Raw genomic sequence first — 17,043 nt, 5'->3', positions numbered from 1 at the left:
GCTAAGCCAAAGAGTACAAGCATCAAACAAACTGTGCTCTAACATGGAACTTCTTAACTGTGTCTCGTAGCTCTACTTCATGTCATAAGCACGATTGACCCTTTAACAATTGTCGGGCTGATGGAAACATCAGCTGCGGTGACGTCCCACATGACGCTGTGAAGAAGTCCGGCCGGTAGCTACGCGAGGCGGTGCTCGCGGCAGAATGACAGGTGCGGCAGTGCCAGTGGGTAACAGAGCGCTCAGCTTAAAATTGTGGCCTGTCCTGCTGACGTCACGCCTGCAGCCTTGGAACTCGGCGTCAAGTGCCGTGCGCACCAGGCCGAGGAAAAGATAACTGGCGCCAACGAGCTCTGCTCTTACAGGTGGTAACACGTCTCAACTACTGGCTGGAGGATGTGACACACGATTCAAGAAAGACCTTCTTAGATTTTAACGAGAAGCTCTTCTGAATCATATGTTATATCTCATCTGCCCACTGCTCTCACAGCTTGTGTGTACAGTCTACAGTAACACCTAGTAAATTTTATCTGTATTTGATACTACACCTACACGTCATCCTAATGGGGCTACTTATAACACTTTCAGTACTGAGCCAATCAAAATCGTTGCTCTGCCTTCTAATGCAGATGTTTTAAACTGAAACTACACTTTAAAATAAGACCTCGTAAGCGACAGGCACAGAAGGAATTAGATGCATAATAAATGAAAACGAAAATAACACATTTACAGGAACACTTAAAGTACTAAAGGAGTTTTGCTATTTGGGGAGCATAATAACTGATGATGGTCGGAGTAGAGAGGATATAAAATGTAGTCTGGCAATGGCAAGGAAAGCGTTTCTGAAGAAGAGGAATTTGGTAACATCGAGTATAGATTTAAGTGTCAGGAAGTCGTTTCTGAAGGCATTTGTTTGGAGAGTAGCCACGTGTGGAAGTGAAATGTGGACGATAAATAGTTTAGACAAAAAGACAATAGAAGCTTTCGAAATGTGGTGCTACAGAAGAATGCTAAAGGTTAGATGGGTAGATCACATAACTAATGAGGACGTATTGAATAGAATTGGGGAGAAGAGGAGCTTGTGACACAACTTGACTAGAAGAAGGGACCTGTCAGTAGGACATATTTTGAGGCATCAAGGGATCACCAATTTAGTATTGGAGGGCAGCGTGGAGGGTAAGATTCGTAGAGGGAGACCAAGAGATGAAGACACTAAGCAGATTCAGAAGGACGTAGGTTGCAGTACTTACTGGGAGATGAAGAAGCTTGCACAGGATAGAGTAGTATGGAGAGCTGCATCAAACCAGTCTCAGGCTGGCTCTGAGCACTATGCGACTTAACGTCTGAGGTCGCCTAGAACTTAGAACTAAGTAAACCTAAGTAACCTATGGACATCACACACATCCATGCCCGAGGCAGGATTCGAACCTGCGACCGTAGTGGTCGCTCGGCTCCAGACTGTAGCGCCCAGAACCGCACGGCCACTCCGGCCGGCCCAGTCTCAGGACTGAAGACCACAAGAACAACAACAACAACAACAACAGGGAGGATGCGAGACGTCGATGTATGTACAGCAAGTGGCTGAACCCTGGGGCCGGCGGATACCAGGGAGGCAGTGGGGCAGCGGCGGACGCCGGCAGTGCCCGCTGGACGGGGCAGGCGGCAGGCTGAGCCACGCGCGTCGTGTCTGCAGGCGGCGGCGGCGGCTGCGGACCTACGGGAAAAGCGCCTGCTGCGGCGCCGCCATTGCGCTACGCGACGTCCGCCACTGTTCGTCCTGCTCTCCACTTCACTGGACTCACTGCGGCGCCACCTGGGGGCCGCCCACTGAGGGCGCCATTAAACGCCGCCTCGTCGCAGCCGCCGCGCCAGTCCGGCTTCTCTTCCATTCCTCCGTGCAACTCGACGCCTCCCTGCTCCTGCTCTTCCTTCTTTCCGTTTTCCTGGCAGCAGCGACTCGGCGCCGTCCGTCCACTTGACGGTGACAAAGGAGTTAAGGCGTCTTCCGCCAGAGCGCAGTGCGCGGGGCGCAACCGCTTTAAGTCCGGCGTGACAGACCAGCTGGTTCTGGACAAGTCTAATACGGGAAGAAAAGCAATAATGAGAATCTCTTCTGATGCGATAGGCAATGACAGTCTCAGTATAACCATGATCAAGAATTTTGCCGATATCTTAGTATCTGTCTTAGTACTGACATATTCAATTATTCCCTCGTGAACGGAATATACCCCACTGCATGGAAAAGAAGCGTAATTCGACCCGTCCCTAAGATCGAAAACCCGCAACTGCCTACTGACTACCGACCAATTAGCATACCGCCTGCTGTTTCCAAAGCACTTAAATATAATGTTCGTGATCAAATCGCTGAGCACCTTCATGAATTCAGCCTATATCACAAATTTCAATCCGGTTTCCGTAAACACTACAGCACAAACACTGCTATAATTAAAATAACCGATGACCAATGTGCCATCGACAGCCGAAAGGCAACAATATTGACGTTCCTACACTTTAGCAAAGCTTATGCCACTGATTACTTCTACTTATTGCTCAGAAAAATGCGACAGCTTAATTTCTCAGATACTGCAATGAGATGGTTTGCAAGCTACTTAAAAGACAGGGAGACAGCAATGTGTTGCCTGTGCGAATGAAAAATCTTCCTGGAAACATGTATACTCACGAGTGCCACAAGGGTCAGTCTTAAGACCACTTTTGTTTTCCTTATATGTCAATGATATTTCGTCGGTTCTGTCCTCCTGTAAATATCATTTCCATGCCGACGACCTCCAGCTTCGCCTAAGCGTCAGAACTGAAGATACAAACACTGCAATCGCTCAGATGAATAACGATCTGCCTTCAGTGGCAACATGGGCGAAAACCTGGGGCTTAAACTAAATGAAAAAAAGACACAAATAACCACAATCTATTGGTTATGACCTGTAGATTAAAACTGAAGAAACTGCAAAAAGGTGGGAATTTAAGGAGATGGGACCTGGATAAACTAAAAGAACCAGAGGTTGTACAGAGATTCAGGGAGAGCATAAGGGAGCAATTGAGAGGAATGGGGGAAATAAATGCAGTAGAAGAAGAATGGGTAGCTTTGAGGGATGAAGTAGTGAAGGCAGCAGAGGATCAAGTAGGTAAAAAGACGAGGGCTAGTAGAAATCCTTGGGTAACAGAAGAAATATTGAATTTAATTGATGAAAGGAGAAAATATAAAAATGCAGTAAGTGAAACAGGCAAAAAGGAATACAAACGTCTCAAAAATGAGATCGACAGGAAGTGCAAAATGGCTAAGCAGGGATGGCTAGAGGACAAATGTAAGGATGTAGAGGCCTATCTCACTAGGGGTAAGATAGATACCGCCTACAGGAAAATTAAAGAGACCTTTGGAGATAAGAGAACGACTTGTATGAATATCAAGAGCTCAGATGGAAACCAAGTTCTAAGCAAAGAAGGGAAAGCAGAAAGGTGGAAGGAGTATATAGAGGGTCTATACAAGGGCGATGTACTTGAGGACAATATTATGGAAATGGAAGAGGATGTAGATGAAGATGAAATGGGAGATATGATACTGCGTGAAGAGTTTGACAGAGCACTGAAAGACCTGAGTCGAAACAAGGCCCCCGGAGTAGACAATATTCCATTGGAACTACTGACGGCCGTGGGAGAGCCAGTCGTGACAAAACTCTACCATCTGGTGAGCAAGATGTATGAAACAGGTGAAATACCCTCAGACTTCAAGAAGAATATAATAATTCCAATCCCAAAGAAAGCAGGTGTTGACAGATGTGAAAATTACCGAACTATCAGCTTAATAAGTCACAGCTGCAAAATACTAACACGAATTCTTTACAGACGAATGGTAAAACTAGTAGAAGCCAACCTCGGGGAAGATCAGTTTGGATTCCGTAGAAACACTGGAACACGTGAGGCAATACTGACCTTACGACTTATCTTAGAAGAAAGATTAAGGAAAGGCAAACCTACGTTTCTAGCATTTGTAGACTTAGAGAAAGCTTTTGACAATGTTGACTGGAATACTCTCTTTCAAATTCTAAAGGTGGCAGGGGTAAAATACAGGGAGCGAAAGGCTATTTACAATTTGTACAGAAACCAGATGGCAGTTATAAGAGTCGAGGGACATGAAAGGGAAGCAGTGGTTGGGAAGGGAGTAAGACAGGGTTGTAGCCTCTCCCCGATGTTGTTCAATCTGTATATTGAGCAAGCAGTAAAGGAAACAAAAGAAAAATTCGGAGTAGGTATTAAAATTCATGGAGAAGAAATAAAAACTTTGAGGTTCGCCGATGACATTGTAATTCTGTCAGAGACAGCAAAGGACTTGCAAGAGCAGTTGAATGGAATGGACAGTGTCTTGAAAGGAGGATATAAGATGAACATCAACAAAAGCAAAACAAGGATAATGGAATGTAGTCTAATTAAGTCGGGTGATGCTGAGGGAATTAGATTAGGAAATGAGGCACTTAAAGTAGTAAAGGAGTTTTGCTATTTGGGGAGCAAAATAACTGATGATGGTCAAAGTAGAGAGGATATAAAATGTAGGCTGGCAATGGCAAGGAAAGCGTTTCTGAAGAAGAGAAATTTTTTAACATCCAGTATTGATTTAAGTGTCAGGAAGTCATTTCTGAAAGTATTCGTATGGAGTGTAGCCATGTATGGAAGTGAAACATGGACGATAAATAGTTTGGACAAGAAGAGAATAGAAGCTTTCGAAATGTGGTGCTACAGAAGAATGCTGAAGATTAGATGGGTAGATCACATAACTAATGAGGAAGTATTGAATAGGATTGGGGAGAAGAGAAGTTTGTGGCACAACTTGACCAGAAGAAGGGATCGGTTGGTCGGGCATGTTCTGAGGCATCAAGGGATCACCAATTTAGTATTGGAGGGCAGCGTGGAGGGTAAAAATCGTAGAGGGAGACCAAGAGATGAATACACTAAGCAGATTCAGAAGGATGTAGGTTGCAGTAGGTACTGGGAGATGAAAAAGCTTGCACAGGATAGAGTAGCATGGAGAGCTGCATCAAACCAGTCTCAGGACTGAAGACCACAACAACAACAACAATGTTAATAGCTCATCAGAAATTAATGTTCCGATTTCCGCGAACGGCTGCCTCCTATTCTGCTCGACGGTATTCCAATACCATATCAGAAAACAATTAAGAACTTGGGTGTAACAATGGATGAGCATCTCAACTGGGCGGAGAATACAGTCGCAGTGTGCCGGAAGACGTCCGCTTGTCTCTACGCTCTCAAAAAGATTCGGAACGTCGCCAGCTCGTGCAAGCACTCGTTCTATCGAACCTCCACTGTTGTGATGCAATTCAACAAGTGACGAGTAGTGAAAACAAAAGACGGTTAGAACTAACCACGAGTGCGCGTTACACCTGCAACATTCGCCGGTACGATCATGTTAGTGCTTCATACTCCCAGCTAGGGTGCTGCCCCCGGTCAGATTGCGTGACTACCACACTCTGTGTCTACTTCACCGGCACCACAGTACCTTGCTTCAGAGATTAAACACCTTTCATGCCATCATAATCGAAACACGAGGTCACTGTTATTTGGTATCCTAACGGTGCCCACTCACAAAAAAAACCATTTGCAAACTCCTTCTCTGTTGCCGCTGCCCGCCTCTGGAACAAACGCCCCTTTATTTGTGGAAAATTCAATCCCCTGCTGCCTTTAAGAAGAAGTTAGATATTTCCCACTGTCATCCTCATAACGTTTTCCACAAAATTAATGTACAAGGCCAGTCCTTCCCTCTATCAAATAGCAAAGCCAGTGTCTCCTATCTTGCTCCTTTCTCTTCTTCCTCTTCTCCTATCTTCATTATCCACACAATCTTCTTTTCCCTTATATTTCCTCAAATGTCTTTCATCATGTCCCCATTCTTCCCCCCCTCCCCCCCTTCACCATCAGTTTCCCTCATACCCCCCGCTGCTAGCACTCCTGTCTAAAATACACTCCTGGAAATTGAAATAAGAACACCGTGAATTCATTGTCCCAGGAAGGGGAAACTTTATTGACACATTCCTGGGGTCAGATACATCACATGATCACACTGACAGAACCACAGGCACATAGACACAGGCAACAGAGCATGCACAATGTCGGCACTAGTACAGTGTATATCCACCTTTCGCAGCAATGCAGGCTGCTATTCTCCCATGGAGACGATCGTAGAGATGCTGGATGTAGTCCTGTGGAACGGCTTGCCATGCCATTTCCACCTGGCGCCTCAGTTGGACCAGCGTTCGTGCTGGACGTGCAGACCGCGTGAGACGACGCTTCATCCAGTCCCAAACATGCTCAATGGGGGACAGATCCGGAGATCTTGCTGGCCAGGGTAGTTGACTTACACCTTCTAGAGCACGTTGGGTGGCACGGGATACATGCGGACGTGCATTGTCCTGTTGGAACAGCAAGTTCCCTTGCCGGTCTAGGAATGGTAGAACGATGGGTTCGATGACGGTTTGGATGTACCGTGCACTATTCAGTGTCCCCTCGACGATCACCAGTGGTGTACGGCCAGTGTAGGAGATCGCTCCCCACACCATGATGCCGGGTGTTGGCCCTGTGTGCCTCGGTCGTATGCAGTCCTGATTGTGGCGCTCACCTGCACGGCGCCAAACACGCATACGACCATCATTGGCACCAAGGCAGAAGCGACTCTCATCGCTGAAGACGACACGTCTCCATTCGTCCCTCCATTCACGCCTGTCGCGACACCACTGGAGGCGGGCTGCACGATGTTGGGGCGTGAGCGGAAGACGGCCTAACGGTGTGCGGGAACGTAGCCCAGCGTCATGGAGACGGTTGCGAATGGTCCTCGCCGATACCCCAGGAGCAACAGTGTCCCTAATTTGCTGGGAAGTGGCGGTGCGGTCCCCTACGGCACTGCGTAGGATCCTACGGTCTTGGCGTGCATCCGTGTGTCGCTGCGGTCCGGTCCCAGGTCGACGGGCACGTGCACCTTCCGCCGACCACTGGCGACAACATCGATGTACTGTGGAGACCTCACGCCCCACGTGTTGAGCAATTCGGCGGTACGTACACCCGGCCTCCCGCATTCCCACTATACGCCCTCGCTCAAAGTCCGTCAACTGCACATACGGTTCACGTCCACGCTGTCGCGGCATGCTACCAGTGTTAAAGACTGCGATGGAGCTTCGTATGCCACGGCAAACTGGCTGACACTGACGGCGGCGGTGCACAAATGCTGCGCAGCTAGCGCCATTCGACGGCCAACACCGCGGTTCCTGGTGTGTCCGCTGTGCCGTGCGTGTGATCATTGCTTGTACAGCCCTCTCGCAGTGTCCGGAGCAAGTATGGTGGGTCTGACACACCGGTGTCAATGTGTTCTTTTTTCCATTTCCAGGAGTGTATGTCTCTATCGTCTAATTGTAGCAGTGCTTATCATCTACGAATATAAACTTTATGTGTATTTATTTTTCCAAGTGTACCTTTGTAATTCTTTATTTCACTTTTTTTACTATATGCAGATGGCTACTAAAACATATGAAAGCGAAACAAGTAGAGTGCCTTTTGAGGTATAAGAGAGGGTCTGATGGCCCTAATCTCGCCAGGTTAAATAAATAAATAAATAAAATAGAGAATAATGCGTTGTACTTTGCGGTATAGTGGATGAGCGCCGGAGGTCACTGCAGAACGGAGACAAAAGAAGAAACAGGTATCGTAGGGCTTGTCGCAAAAAAGAAGACAGCCAGCTACTAGGACAGTCCGAGATTTCTAGAATGTGTGCGATATGAAAGAAACACGTTCCCAAATGTTACGTCGCACACTGAAGATATGAAAAACAGCCCCAAGTTGTCGGCGGCCTGTCCATCGACGTTGACAATAACTGTCCGGAAACAATTGAATGTGAACCACTTTCCCCGGAATTTCACATGATATTCTGCGAACTGTGGATGAAGGCCAACAGGCAGATACCATATTCCTGAAAAGCATTTGGTACGGTGTCCCATTTGAGACTATTAACGAAGGTTCGAGGATGTGGAATAGATTCCCAGATATGTGAGAGAGTCGAAGCCATCTTAAGTAATCGAGGGCTCTGAGCACTATGGGACTTAACATCTATGGTCATCAGTCCCCTAGAACTTAGAACTACTTAAACCTAACTACCTAAGGACAGCACACAACACCCAGCCATCACGAGGCAGAGAAAATCCCCGACCCCGCCGGGAATCGAACCCGGGAACCCGAGCGTGTGAAGCGAGAATTAAGTAATCGAACCCAGTATGTTGTCCTCGACAGCGAGTGTTCATCACAGACAAGTGTATCGTCAGGAGTGCGCCAGGGAAGTGTGCTAGGACCATTGTTATATTCTATCTGGCGGATAGGGTAAGCAGCAATTTGCGGCTACTTGCTGATGATGCTGTGGTGAACGGGAAGGTGTCGAAGTTGAGTATAATAGAGATGGGGCCCCTCCACGCCCGCACCAACGTGGTGACCAAACCAAAAGTTCTACTGTCACCTCCGTAAACATGTTAGTTGTCTAGTATGTGGATCACAGGATGCTGGGCTGTGACGTTGTCCGTGCGTCTGGGTAAGGCTACGCATTAACACGGTCCATCAGGTGATAGATAGTGGACGAAACGCGAGTGAGGGTAGCGATTTGAAGAGCAGAGGAAAAAAAGTGCCATGGCTCGTGCCGTGGGAAAAAAACCTCTGCGACAGTGGGATGGGTAGTAAGAGCAGTAGTGGCTTACTAGCTGCGATAGTTCATGCAAGGTTGGATTTGTTAGTATAGGTATCATGCATCATTACCATGACAAGCGATGGCGATGTGTCCCAGTTGTTGCTGCTGCTGCATTCCTGGAACAATCAAGATCGTTATACAGTAGTGGGAGATCGGCCATAGATCATCTCACTGTGTGGGGGATGTGTGGAGCTTGTTTGCATGCAGTGTACGGTACGGCTTCCCTGTGTGGTGCCAGTTATTCGGCAGTGTTCTCCAATCCAGCTGGATATCCAGTAATGGGTCTGATAAACAGGGGCTCGCCTGTGCCGTTATGGTTGCGTATGCTTGGCCATAGATGTTATGTCCTTACAAGTATGTCTTTTGGTCTTTTATGTTTCCATCTATGGTTGTGGTCGTAGTTCCCCAGATTCAGAATAAACGGGTTCTGCGAATGTCTGGAGTTTCTGTATAGTCTTGTGGTGAGTTTGTGGATTACCTCCGTGAGAGTCTCAAGTCGGTATTCCCGGTGAAGGTCCGCGATGCGTGTGTATCGTGGAGCATTGCTTATGATTTTGAGTACTTTGTTTTGTATGAGCTGCAGACGGCGCAGACGTGTAGGCGCAGCGTATCCCCAGACAGGAGCTGCGTACGTCATGTCGAAGTTGAGTGACTGTAGGACGCTACAAGATGATTTAGACACAATTCCTAGTTGGTGTGACGAACTGCAGCTTGCTCTAATTGTAGAAAAATATAAGTCAGTGCAGATCAGTAGGAAAGACAAATGTTAGAGTGGAGCATTGGTAGTATGCTCCTTGACACAGTAGCGTCGATTAAATATCTGGGCGTAACGTTGCAAAGCAGTGTGAAATGGAATGAGCGTGTAAGGATTGTAGTAGGCAAGGGGAATGGTCGATTTCGGTTTATTGGAGAATTTTAAGTAAGTTTCGCTCATCTGTAAAGTAAACCGCATGTAGGACACTACCGCGAACCGTTATCGAGTACTGATGGAGTGTTTTGGATCCGCACCAGGTCGGATTAGAGGAAGACATCGAAGCAGTTCAGAGGCGGGCCCTTAGATTCATTACCGGTAGGTTCGAACAACCCCGCAAGTGTTACAGAGATGCTTCGGGAACTCACACGGGAATTCAGAGCGAGGTGGCGCAGACGTTAGCACACTGAACTCGCATTCGAGAGGCCAACGGTTCAAAACCGCGTCCGGGCATCCCGCTTTAGGTTTCCTGTCATGTCCACAAATCGCTTCAGTCGACTGCCGGAATGGTTCTTTTGAAACGGCACGGACGATTTCCTTCCCCATCCTTTCCATAATCCGTGCTTGTGCTCCGTCTCTAATAACCTCGTTGTCGACGGGACGTTAAACGCTAATCTCCTCCTCCTCCTCCTCCTCCTCCTCCCATATGGAAATCGCTGGAGGCAAGGCGGCGTTCTTTTAGAGGAGTACTACTGAGAAAATTTAGAGAACCACCATTAGAGGCTGTCTGCAGAACGATTCTACCGCCCCCAACGTACTCTTCGCGTAGGGACGATAAAAATAAGATTAGAGAGACTAGGGCTTGTACGGATGCATGGAGACAGTCGTTTTCCCCTCGTTCTGTTTGCAAGTGGAACAGGAAAGGGAATGACTCGTAGTGGTACAAGGTACCCTCTGCCATGCACCATACGGCGGCTTGCGGAGTATCGATGTTGTTGTAGAATTTCATCAAGCATCGAACCCCCCGCTTTCCGTCCCAAGTGCCAACGTCGTCTGGCCAAAAAGAGGATGGAAAGTGATGCCTTCCGAAATATATAAGTAAAAACAAAGAAGACTGAATTCTCTTTAAAAACTGTTTAAAAGAGCTGTCGATATCTTCTTCGAAACCTGGCTGAGGCAGTGTAAAAATTTGGTCCCGACCCCCCTTGCACCGACCAGACTGGAGCTGTCCTAACGTCGCAGAGATGGAGGTGCGGAACCAGCAGCGTGACTGAGTCTCTGGTTGAGCAACCGTGGATAACAGTGGAGGTCGTTCGCCCTCGCGGTACTCGAAGGCAGTGCAGCCCAGGTCCACCACCGTCACACCCGCGACATCCCTTACTGAAGTTACTCGGACAAGTGATGTTCTTCACTAAATGTCCTTAACTGATGATCAGTACTAATACAACAAGTAATACAGAACAACACAATGTTCCGTGTAATGTTCCACACTTTATTTCCTACATAAAACACATTGGAATCTATGAAAATGGTTTTGTTCTGTGTTAATAGAGTTGTAAAATGTTTATTTGTTCATTGAATTTCTTTCAGATAATAAAAAATTGTTCATAACACCGATACCTAAAATTGCTTGCACACAATGTAGTTCGCGAACGTCACGTGTGTGCTGAATAGTACATGCGCTTGCAGTTTCATTTTCTGGGAAAATACAAATGCGCTGCCTATGCCGACGGAAAACGCACTGTCATATTCCCGCGGTGCAAAATTCCTGCTCCCAGGAAAACCCAGGCTTGACGGCTGAAGCCACATACCTCGCAGTATGTATGCAAAGTCAAGTAAAAGTAATTCTGACATCAGTCTCCTGCTGCGTTTCACTGTATTGTACAGTAAGCAATTAACCAATGACTAACGCTGTGATGTACGTTAGGCACCTTAATGCACTAACAGAAATGGAAACTGTTGCCGAAGACTATTTGAAAGAAATAAACAAATGACAGACACCTACGCGACTTGACACGCCACAGATATTAAAATGCAAATCTGCCCCTGCTAAATACCAAACTACACAATGATTTGACGGATTTAATTAAACAAGTGCGCTAAGAACACTGAAACAAATTTTCATCTTGACTACTACACTTATACGAACGCTAAATAAGCCACTTGCTGCTACTTGCGCACTGCTGACACACTGCTCGGCGGCAGAGGAGGATAACTGTGTATACACACGCTGTAAACTGACTCTTTCCACATCCTTTTGATAAAAGAATCGTTCAGATCATCTATGGGACATGTGACCAACAAACTAACTAATTAACTAAACATCTGACCGACCACCGCTGTGTATTTGACGCGAGGGAGCGCAGTGTTTGAGAGATAATTCACATCAGGTGTCCATTCTAAAATTCAGCCGACTAAATGCCTATTGTTTTTAGGATTGTATGAGAGCTCGCACCGCAGTACTGAAACAGATGCATGTTTTTAGTAGTGGCGTGGACCACCTGCTGCCGCAGCCTACCCTCATTCTGCACCTCAGACGTCGAGTCTGGGCTCTGCAGAGGAAGCGGCGGCGTCCCTGGGGGCCCCGGGCCCCAGCTTCACACACTGGCCGCCTGCGGCGCCACTGCATCGCCCGCAAAAGTTTTTATCGGGGTCGCCATGACGTCCGCCAACTTTTACTCGGGACTCGCATTCCTAAATTCTTTCTTTCTGTTTCCTCCTTCGTCTTCGTAAGATCACATTTCCTTCCATAGCAATTTTAGAGAGCTCCATGTGATCCAGTTTGGGAGACGCCGCGTCTTGGGAACAGTCATCTATTTGCATCTGGAAGGCCTCTTACAAGAACAGAGAATTTGAGTCATCCTGCCGGCTACATATACATTTTTTAACTAAACGCAATATTCGAAATACTTATTCGCTCATATAAAACAAAAAACTGTGAGCCATTTAATGCAAATTGTGTCCGGTTATTTGCATTGGAATAATTGTGGCTAGGACCATTACTTGAGAAACAGCAGAGATGTTCAACGACATCCTGACATGGAGATGGATAGACGCTGCGCTACACGTTTAATGTAGGACTAGTCTCACCAGTGAGTGTCCACTACCATTGCAGCGGCAAAGTCTCTTCCGTAGACAATAGTACAGAAACTATCTTGGCTACATCTGCATCTACATCTACATTTATACTCCGCAAGCCACCCAACGGTGTGTGGCGGAGGGCAGTGTACGTGCCACTGTCATTACCTCCCTTTCCTGTTACTGTCGCGTACGGTTCGCGGGAAGAACGGCTGCCGGAAAGCCTCCGTGCGCGCTCGAATCTCTCTAATTTTACATTCGTGATCTCCTCGGGAGGTACAAGTAGGGGGAAGCAATATATTCGATACCTCATCCAGAAGCGCACCCTCTCGAAACCTGGACACCAAGCTACACCGCGATGCAGAGCGCCTCTCTTGCAGAGTCTGCCACTTGAGTTTGCTAAACATCTCCGTAACTCTATCACGGTTACCAAATAACCCTGTGACGAAACGCGCCGCTCTTCTTTGGATCTTCTCTATCTCCTCTGTCAACCCGACCTGGTACGGATCCCGCACTGATGAGCAATACTCAAGTATAGGTCGAACGAGTCTTTTGTAAGCCACTTCCTTTGTTGATGGACTACATTTTCTAAGGACTCTCCCAATGAATCTCAACCTGGTACCCGCCTTACCAACAATTAATTCCACTTCAAATCGTTCCGCACGCATACTCCCAGATATTTTACTGAAGTAACTGCTACCAGTGTTTGTTCCGCTGTCATATAATCATACAATAAAGGATCCTTCTTTCTATGTATTCGCAATACGTTACATTTGTCTATGTTAAGCGTCAGTTGCAACTCCATGCACCAAGTGCCTATCCGCTGCAGATCTTCCTGCATTTCGCTACAATTTTCTAATACTACAACTTCTCTAGGGTTTCGTTGCACGTATTCCACCGACTAAGCTACCGGACGTATTCCACTGACTGAGCAATCATAGCACAACTCACGACCTGCCCTCACAGTTTTACTTCCGCCCGTGCCTCTTCTCTCGCCGCCCAATCTTCACACAACTCCGGAACACGGTTTTAATCTGCCAGGTGTTATGTCTTCTTTTGCACGCTGTTTGTTTCTTTAGAGGATACAGGAGCGAGGAACAAATGCGGTTCAAGAACAGAGAATTCAGATATTAGTTCATTCTACATCTGATATCAAATGGTAAAAGTAATACATAACTTTGTTGCTGTAGTTGCAGTCATTTGCTAGTAGTAGCTTTTAATCCAGAATGAGATTTTCACTCTCCAGCGGAGTGTGTGCTGATATGAAGCTTCCTGGCAGATTAAAACTGTGTGCCAGACCGAGACTCGAACTCCGGACCTTTCCATTTCGCGGGCAGGTGCTCTGTCATCTTTTTTTTTTAATTCTTTGTTGATCTCATTTTGTTCTATTTTGTTCGTTTTTTTTATGTGTTCCGGGCGGACGTCTCATGCCACCCGTTCTGGTTGTTCGTTAGTCCGTTCACTCAGTTTCTTTTATTACAAACGGTGGCTAACCGTGCCGGCTACCATCTGAGCTACCCAAGCACGGCTCACGGCCTGTCCTCACATCTTTACTTCTGCAAGTACCTCGTCTCCTACCTTCCATTCCTGGCCACTATGAAAGTCTGTAAATGTTATTCAAGTACCACACAAACAAAATGGGATGCATGAATGTTCGAACTTAAGTATACCCGCCTCTGGAGCTCCGGAGAGGGGATGCTTGCGTCTCATTGGCAGCGGCGTAATCGTCCGTTGCAGGCAGCGCCGCCGTGGAGCGGTGCCGGCTGTAGGAAACGCGGAGGGGTTAACTGGCGGAGCGCTTATTTGAAAGTGCGTCCGGGAACCTCACCAGGAAGTGTTAAATCTGCGCGCGCATTGCTGCAGAGTGATTATTCTTTCTGGAAACAATTGAAGGCATTGGTACAATAACCATTCATGTCCGCTTTCGGCCGAAAATAAAAAAAATTGCTACCATTGCATAGTTTGAAAACTTGTCCATCATATGGTGTAAGAATAACACCAGTCCAAGGGACCAGTTCATAATAATGTAGAAAATGGTCCTTTCGACGACGAATGTTTGTGGCCAGAAGCAATCATATCGAGGACTTGCGTCGTCATTCTACAAACACGGTAGTCAGAGTATGGCATGTGAAACGCATCCAAGAAGTTCGCTATGACTGATTTTACACAAGATCTTTTACAGACTTCTCGTCCCACTTAAAAAAACTGTTTGGATCTAACATTTTCATCTCCCTTAATGATATAAAAAGACAGGTTCTTTGAATGCTCCAGTGAATACTAGAACGCAGTTCGCTGTAGTCCATCATTACCACAACTTATTAATTATGATTTCGTTACACTGACTTTTCCCGACGAAAGTTTTTATAAAGTGCCCTTGCCAGTTAGTTTGAGAAATGCGAAGATGTCACGAAGCTTGCCCCGAATTTTGAGCCAGTCTCAGACATGGAATTTTGTAATAAGTTGATCCGTGATAGAGCTGTGCGAATACTACACCCAGTTGATGACGAGGAGATAAACAATGAACTTCTTATTGCGCTACCACACCCATCGGGTTTATTAGGATAGACATTTTTTTTAAATTATGAGACTCCTCATAACATTCAGTAACCTGCAAAGTCCCAATACGAGTAGGTGCGAGCCAAGTGGCGTAGTGGTTAGCACACTGGACTCGCATTTGAGAGGACGACGGTTCAAACCCGCGTCCGGCCATCCTGATTTAGGTTTTCAATGATTTCCGCAAATATCTTCAGGCAAATGCCGGTGCGGTTCCTCCGAAAGGGTAAGGTCGGCTTCCTTCCCCATCCTTCCGCAATCCGCCGGCCGGAGTGGCCGAGCGGTTCTGGGCGCTACAGTCTGGAACCGCGCGACCGCTACGGTCGCAGGTTCGAATCCTGACACGGGCAGGGATGTGTGTGATGTACTTATGTTAGTTAGGTTTAAGTAGTTCTAAGTTCTAGGGGACTGATGACCTCAGAAGTTAAGTCCCATAGTGCTCAGAGCCATTTGAACCTTCCGTAATCCGATGTATCCGATGACCTCAGTGTTTGGTCCCCTCCCCCAAGTCAACCAACCAGTAGGTCCTGCTTCTTTAGTTACTTATTATGTTTATTTCACATAGTATTCGAAAAACAAAGTTGTTTGGTGCAAGAGCAACACAAGTCCAATTTTAAAAATAAAGCTTACAATAAATCTTTGTTTTGTTGTGTAAAAAACTCTTATCGTGTGTTGTTGGCCTAAATATAGTTTGGGAAAAGACAAGAGCGATTAATGAAGTTTTCCAATATCTGGACAGTTTTTAGCGTTCAGTTCGAATGTACGTAAAGATTATTGATTTGAGTATTGCATCAGTACCTTCAATTTCCCATGCTGTGGCTAAGCCATTCCTCTAAAATATTCCTTGTTCCAGGGCCGTTTGAGGGGGCATTTCGAAACAATTTCGCCGCCACCATTGTTCACCTTGTTGCTGAAAATGCCATATCGGTCTTCGTACTCAAGACTTCTAGTTCAGTAGCACTGTACCCTCAGTTCGTGATGTTTTTCCTCGTGTTACCAGCTAGTGTGAAAAACTGCTAAAAATGTGAATGGAGGAAATATTCTCGTGATTCTGAACCTCTCCTGCCTAGTAGAAAAGAGGTGGATAACAAATGAATCCTTTGCAAACTTTACTCTCTCACTCTATAAAACCCTTCTGGGTATTTACACGTGTATATTCTGAAAATTAAACGTGTTATGCTGGTAGTAGGTACCTATTTTCCATGATACTAGTGGGAGATGTACAGGGTAAAAACTGTAGCGAAAGATACAGATTTGAATACATCCAAGCAATAATTTAACAGAAATGGTTCAAGTGGTATATTTTGAGACAACGAGGTAGGCACTATAGAACAGCTAGTGGCGGCCCCATCAGACCAGTCAGAAGACAGATGACTTTAAAAAATTCGTAAGGCAGTGGCATTAATATTTTAATCATTAATAAAACGCGTTTCCTACAGTTTTGAATATCATGTTTCAATAAATTGAGCTTCGTTTCCTTCATCCCTCCCCCTTCTACGAAACTAAATATTTGAGCCTCCCCGGTCCCGTCACGCCAATTCCTTGGCCCAGTTCGTGCGTAATCTCTTGGATATCCACCACTCCGTCTTCAGGCCGCAAGTGGCCCATCGGGACCATCCGACCGCCGTATCATCCTCAGTTGAGGATGTGGTTAGGAGGGGCGCGTGGTCAGCACACCGCTCTCCCGTGCGTTATGATGGTTTTCTTTGACCGGAGCCGCTACTATTCGGTCGAATAGCTCCTCAATTGGCATCACGAGGCTGAGTGCACCCCGAAAAATGGCAACAGCGCATGGCGGCTGGATGGTCACCCATCCAAGTGCCGACCACGCCCGACAGCGCTTAACTTCGGTGACCTCACGGGAACCGGTGTATCCACTGTGGCAAGGCCGTTGCCTCTTAGATGAAATTACAGGAAATTAAAAAGTGTGCTCTAGTGATCTCGTCAACTGACAGAATTTCCAACCAAACCAGACTAG

At 46.6% G+C, this 17,043-nt stretch overlaps 1 protein-coding gene and 1 pseudogene across 2 annotated transcripts in view; one reads left to right on the top strand and one right to left on the bottom strand.

Moving 5' to 3' along the window:
* The window catches only part of LOC124712506 (tau-tubulin kinase homolog Asator), a 625,336-nt gene that overhangs the window by 192,683 nt on the left and 415,610 nt on the right, over nt 1-17,043 (top strand). The gene's annotated exons all lie outside the window — the stretch shown is intronic.
* Nucleotides 16,845-16,961, bottom strand: LOC124712881 (annotated as a pseudogene).

Source organism: Schistocerca piceifrons, chromosome 8 (assembly GCF_021461385.2).
Source record: "Schistocerca piceifrons isolate TAMUIC-IGC-003096 chromosome 8, iqSchPice1.1, whole genome shotgun sequence".
NCBI classification, from domain to species: Eukaryota; Metazoa; Arthropoda; class Insecta; order Orthoptera; family Acrididae; genus Schistocerca; species Schistocerca piceifrons.
This window is presented reverse-complemented; position numbering and strand designations above follow the sequence as displayed.